Source organism: Phyllobates terribilis, unplaced genomic scaffold (assembly GCF_046119375.1).
Source record: "Phyllobates terribilis strain yellow unplaced genomic scaffold, ASM4611937v1 Scaffold_98__1_contigs__length_5973952, whole genome shotgun sequence".
Lineage (NCBI taxonomy): Eukaryota > Metazoa > Chordata > Amphibia > Anura > Dendrobatidae > Phyllobates > Phyllobates terribilis.
In genome coordinates this window covers 2,437,616-2,444,532 of record NW_027362858.1, presented here as the reverse complement: position 1 = coordinate 2,444,532, position 6,917 = coordinate 2,437,616, and the positions used below count along the sequence as shown (strand labels likewise).

Below are 6,917 nucleotides of genomic sequence, written 5' to 3'. Positions count from 1 at the left end.
TCATATATTAATGTGCCACAAACAGGAAGTTGATATAACCAACCATTCCCATTTTATTTAGGTGTATCCATATAAATGGCCCACCCTGTATATACAGTTGTGATCAAAAGTTTACATACCCCGGCAGAATTTTTCCTTTCTTGGCCTTGTTTCAGAGAATATGAATGATAACAAAAAAAACCTTTTCTCCACTCATGGTTATTGGTTGGGTGAAGCCATTTATTGTCAAACTACTGTGTTTTCTCTTTTTAAATCTTAATGACAACCAAAAACATCCAAATGACCCTGATCAAAAGTTCACATACCCTGGTGATTTTGGCTTGATAACATACACGACTGTTGCTTAATGTGGTAATTATATTATGTGATTTGTTCCAACTGTTTTCATTGGCACATTTTTATTATTTTAGAAAATCCTGTTCATTGTGTAGCTATGCAGTGATAAAGAACGCAAGTGAGCGTTCGAAACGCGTCTTGCTCCCCTTCCCTGTCTATGCAACCTTTGTAATTTTTGCAAGTTTTTAATGGACGAAAAATAAAGAAAGAATTATTTTACCAGACTCTGGAACAACTATCCCTTTTTTTAGCATATTCTGGTGTGGAATCACCTGGTTCCGTGCAAGCTAGATTATAAGTATTGGGTGAGCTGGCTTACCTTTTACTATATGTGAATTCCTATTTTCTGTTGGTGTAACTTAAAGCTTGTAAGCCGAGTAGAGAGAATTTCCAAGACATTTCTATCTTTACAAGTAAAGGAAATAGTTATATGTATGTGGGGAATATTCAAAGAAATATTAAGATATTAAATTTAATAGTTTACAATGCTCATTGATAATTAGGATATAATAATTTTGTGTTAAAAACATATGTATTCATACCTTTGCATGTTGAATGTATGGTTTGAATAGATCTAGGACAGAGTGAAATGACAGATGAGTACATGAGCAGCTGCAAAATCCCCCCCCCCCAAAAAAAAGTTTTTATGTGAAGTAATAGAAATACATTTCATTCTGAGAATATTATGATACATAATTAAGTATTATCCACATTATATATATATATATATATATATATATATATATATATATATATATCTTTAGTAATTATTATTTCTTGATTTAGTTTATAGTGGATAAGTGCAAGCACACATCAAAATGATTTATAAAGGAAATTTACATTTAGAATAATTTAGAATAATTTTCCACATTATAATTTTATAGTATTCAAGGTTAATATTTTTTAATGGTTACCTAGATGAGTACACACATCTTCAGACAAATATATGCTACACATTGATATGAAATGTATGCAAAATATTTATAAAATAATTATTTTTAATTTTGGTGAATTATTTTATAAAATAATATTTTTTGGGCATTAAGGGGGAAAATGTGTTTTTGATCCTGATTTATATAATCACTTTTGATCAATACTTATTTTTCACACATTTTAATAAAGAAGAAATATTAATAAGGTACAATGGTATAACTAAGAAGGGTATTACATGCGAAGTTGCATAACTTACCGTAGTTTTCGGACTATAAGACACACCTAGGTTTTAGAGAAGGAAAATAGAAAAAAAAATGTAAGCTAAAAATGTGGTCACGATGCACTGTTAAGGGAGAGTGGGTCTGCTGCTGACACTGGAATAGGGGCAATGTCCCCCAATTCTGATAATATCCCCCATCCTGGTAGATATGCCCCCCTTCCTTTTATACGTGGCTCCCATCCCCATCTTGATATGCATGGCACCCCTCATCCATATCCTGGTATGCATGGCACCCCTCATCCCTATCCTGGTATGCATGGCACCCCTCATCCCTATCCTGGTATGCATGGCACCCCTCATCCCTATCCTGGTATGCATGGCACACCTCATCCTTATCCTGGTATGCATGGCCCCCTCATTCTTATCCTGGTATGCATGGCACCCCTAATCCCTATCCTGGTATGTATGGCCCCCTCATCCTTATCCTAGTATGCATGGTCCCCCTAATCCCCATCAGGCTGCACATAAAAAATAAACACTCCTACTCACCTTTCTTCTCTTTCCTCCAGCACTGCATCCTGTCTGCCCGCACTGATCTCAACATGTGACGTCATGCGCGGCTCACAAGGAGAGATCAGCTGCCGGAAGTCACTGCTCCCCACGTCGGGACTGTGTGCGTGGGGAGCAGTGACTTAAAGCTCCTTAATAGCCGGCACACAGCGTAGTCGCAGTTCATGCTCCTTAATAGCGGCACACAGTGTATCAGCAGCGCGGCTCCTGCTGCGGCCGGGCGATCGCGTGTGCCCACTGTTAAAGAGCATGAATTTTCACCCCCTCTCCATGCCCATCAATATTTGATAAAGTAATGTCTAGTACAAGAATATTGCTTCATTAAATATAATGATATGGTTCCACTAAAAGAAAATATTTCAATTTTTTGAGTAAATACAAGTCATTCATTCATTCATATATTTATTCATTTTGGTTCAAGAGTATACATTCTTTGGTATTACTGGTTTAATCAATATCTCTAGTTAATAAAGATATAAACACTTGTTACATCAAAACACACTGACACCTATGGGTTGGAAAAGGAGGTAATTACACCTATGATATGAAAAAATGTTCTATCACATGAAGAACCTGATTAATAATTATTTTCTATTATTGTTTTATTATTCCAAACATCATTGATATTAATATTTTGAAAATAATTAGATGAATATTACTGATTGCTATGGTATGCTGTGATATTATAGGTTAGGAAATTGCCAGATTTGGTATTAGATTAGGGAATGAAGACTTCAATCAAAATACTGCAATTATTAATTTTATCTTAATAAAGACTTTCCATATTTATAAATCTAAAGAGATTCTCAAAAGTTACAAGAAGAAACAGACGCTATCCAGAAGTATCAGAAGGTAAAATTGCTGAATGCTGAGTGATGATAGATGTGTCAATTCAATACATTCACACCACTGACCACCAGGATTACAGAGGACGATGATCCTAAATGAACTGTGTTGTGTTCAAGTTTTCATCAAGTTCCAGTGGTTTCTTATCTAGTGTTGAGCATTCAGATACTGAAATATCGGGTATCGGCCGATATTCGCGGTATCGAAATTCCGATACTTAATTCCGATACTTTTAGCATATCGTATACCGGAATGCAATGAGCCAGTTTCATTTTATTCAGCCAATGAGGATCCTAAGAAGTGTGGGCACATCCTGTTAGGCATGTAGGCATGTTGACTAATGGCATGGCTGTGATTGGCTGCTGAAATGATGTCATGATGCACTATAAAAGCCTCCGCCGCCATTTTGAGCTCACTCTGCTGTGAATTCAGTTAGGGATAGGACGCTGTTGTTCTGAGGGACAGTTTTAGCTACCTATCTGCTCTATTCTGCTTTACCCAAGCTACTTTATAAATCGCTGTGCCTTGCAGCGCTAGTGCACAGTTCTCTGTGCTGTTCACCGCTGTCTGCAAGGTCTGTGTGTGTGAGTGCAGCTCACGCTGTAGTGTGTGCTTCAGCCACGTCTGGTTGTAGTGCGCTCAGCGTGTGTCACTGCCTCATACATTGTCCTTTTTTGCTAATTGATCATTTTTCCTGATTTCTCCTATTAGTGTGGTGGTTCCATCTGTATTCAGCTGAATTAGTTCCAAACACACTATATAGGAGTAGATAGAGAATTTTTTTTTGTCTTGCAGCGCTAGTGCACAGTGCTCTGCATCTGTACTGTTCACCGCTGTCTGCAAGGTCTGTGTGTGTGAGTGCAGCTCACGCTGTAGTGTGTGCTTCAGCCACGTCTGGTTGTAGTGCGCTCAGCGTGTGTCACTGCCTCATACATTATCCTTTTTTGCTAATTGATCATTTTTCCTGATTTCTCCTATTAGTGTGGTGGTTCCATCCGTATTCAGCTACGTTGGTTCCAAACACACTATATAGGAGTAGATAGAGGAGCCTTTCTGCAGCATTGTGCCGTGCAGCCCCAGCCAGATTAGTATTAGCCTATTTTTTGTAGCCTCATCTATTGCATTGTAGGTTACCTTCCTGCATTGTAATAGCTGCAAAAAGTTTGTGATACTATCGGTATTACATCTTTGGGCACATCCAGTGTCTTTTTGTGACAAAAAAATAAAGTTCACCAAACACTTCACTTTACAGTTGTGTAGGCCACATTAGCTTATATTAAAGTCTAGTCCACACTTTATTAAATTAGTGTTTCTTATACCTGTTAGCAGCTGTTCAGGAATAAGCACACTAAGCCCTTAGTACTTTTCTGCCTATCTTTATCAGTCTACCAAGATGAAGAAGGCAGGGAGTAAGGCTTGTGGGCGTGGAGTTTCTGCAGGGAGAGGATGTGAGGATTCTGTGCCTGCAGGGAGAGGACGTGGGGATTCTGTGCCTGCTGCGGGCACCAGTGACTCAGCATCCCCCAGTTTTACCAGGGAACAGTCCTTTATGCGCAGCTTTGTAGGAGCTAGCCGTACCCCACTGCTGCGGGAGGACCAAATTGAAGCCGTTGTCGGATGGATGGCAGCTAACACATCGACTTCAATTAGTTCCAGATCCTCTCAGGTCCTGAGCACTGAAGAGCAGCCATCTGTCTCTTCACCACCTGCCAAACTGCCCAGGCAGTCAGAGAGCCCTGGACAGGAGCCATCTCTACTTCTGTTCTCTGAATCTCTTGGCTTGGAAAGAGGGGGCCAGCCAAGCAGAATTCGAGAATTTGAAGAAGAGATAGTATGCAGTGATGCGCAACCGTTTTGTCTCTCTGAATCTGAAGAGGCAGGTGGGCCAGTGCCTATAGTCAGCAGCACACCTCAGTACGCATCTGATGATGAGACTCAGGTGCCACTTTCTGGTGCATACTGTGCTGTCGAGACTACTCAGGAGAAGCAGTTGTTTGAAAAGGGTGGTGTAGATGATGAGGTCCTTGACCCATCATGGCATGAGGGACAGGAAGGTGGTGGGAGCAGCTCTGAGGAAGAGATTCCCCGAATGGCCCAAAAAGGAGGGAGAGGGAGCGGGCAGACTTGGTTCCCTGTAGCCTCCACTTCGGCACCCATTAGGAGCATGGCTCTTCCAAAATCCAAAGCGGGCGCTCCCAAGACTTGCAGTGCCTGGTCCTTTTTTGACACAGTTGCAGATGACATTTGTTTTGTCAAATGCAAGCTGTGTAATCAGAAGGTGAAAAGAGGGAAAAGTGTCAGCAACCTCAATAACACAAATATGTGGAAACATGTGCGGACCAAGCACGTGGTGGAGTTACAAAAACACACTGAAGACCTAGGCCAACCAACAGCGCCACCTACCACCTCTTCAACTCGTGTTGTAGCCTCTTCCTCCAGCTTACACACAGCTGGTTCGGCTTCCTCACAGGATCGCCATGGAAGAACCTCTGGCACTGTTGTACAGAGACACAGTGTAATTCCACCCACAGCACCACTTTCCCTGTCATCCTCACACTCCCAGGCCAGTCTACCTCCATCGTTAGCACAGGCACGGGAGAAAAGGCGCCCATACTTTGCAAACCACCCCCGAGCACAGGCTCTGAATGCTGGCATTGCTAAACTACTGGCCCTTGAAATGCTATCATTCAGGCTGGTGGAGACTGACACCTTCCATAACTTAATGGCATTGGCAGTCCCACAATACAACGTGCCCAGCCGCTTTTATTTCAGCAGGCAAGTCGACCCTGCCCTGCAACAGCATGTGGAGGGAAAAATTAAACATGCGCTACAAAACGCCGTCAGTAGCAAGGTCCACCTGACCACCGATGCGTGGACCAGTAAGCATGGACAGGGACGATACCTTTCCCTCACTGCCCATTGGGTAAATGTTGTGGAGTCGGGTACAGATCTTGAGAGTGGCGTTGTACGTGTTCTGCCAACTCCAAGGATTGCAGGAATCCAGTCTGTACACATTGACTCCTCCTCATACTCCAGTTCCTCTGAATCAGCGCTGCAGGAGCCGTCACGGTCTACTTCCACATCGACCCGTGAACGGTTACCTGTTATGATGACCGATATGAGCACAGCCGTGGCCAAACGTCAACAGGCCGTATTAAAATTAATTTCTTTCGGGAATCGAAGCCACACAGCGCAGGAGCTCTGGAATGCCATCAAGCAGCAGAGCGACGTGTGGTTTGTGCCAGCGAATCTCCAGCCAGGCATGGTACTGTGTGACAATGGCCAAAATCTGGTGGCAGCTCTGGGCCTAGGCAACCTCACTCACATCCCATGTCTGGCACATGTGCTCAACTTGGTCGTGCAGAGTATTTTGAGGGACTATCCGGATCTTGATGCACTGCTTCACAAGGTCCGCATAGAGTGCGCTCACTTGCGGCGTTCCAGCAACGCAAGATCGCGCATTGCAGCTCTGCAGCGCCGATTACGTCTTCCGGAACATCGCATCATATGTGACCTACCCACCAGGTGGAATTCAACGTTACATATGTTGGAGAGGTTGTGTGAGCAGCAGGCAGCAGTAATGGAGTACCAGCTGCAGCAGGCGCAAACAAGTCGCAGTGCGCGCCGTTCACACTTCACCACCACTGAGTGGGCCTCTATGAAGGACATTTGCCACGTTTTGCGTGCCTTCGATTATTCCACGCGGATGGCGAGTGCAGATGATGCACTAGTCAGCATGACTATCCCCCTTATCTGCCTGCTTGAAAAAACACTGCAAGCACTAAGGGACGAGGTTTTGGAAGAGGTGGAGGATGAGGAGTCACAAATGCCATCTGCTTCTGCACAGTCTGCGCAACGTAGTTCCTCACAAAGGCCTAGGCAGGGGACACTTTGTGAGGAGGATGAGGAGGAGTCAATGGAGGAGGAAGACATCTGTCCAGAGGAGGGAGGTACACAATGCTCTAGTAGTTAGTATCTAGAGCGAGGGTGGGGTGATGCAGAGCAGGCAGAG

At 43.2% G+C, this 6,917-nt stretch overlaps 1 protein-coding gene across 1 annotated transcript in view; it reads right to left on the bottom strand.

Annotated features, from left to right (window-relative positions):
- The window catches only part of LOC141198613 (uncharacterized), a 171,917-nt gene that overhangs the window by 105,537 nt on the left and 59,463 nt on the right, over positions 1–6,917 (bottom strand). The gene's annotated exons all lie outside the window — the stretch shown is intronic.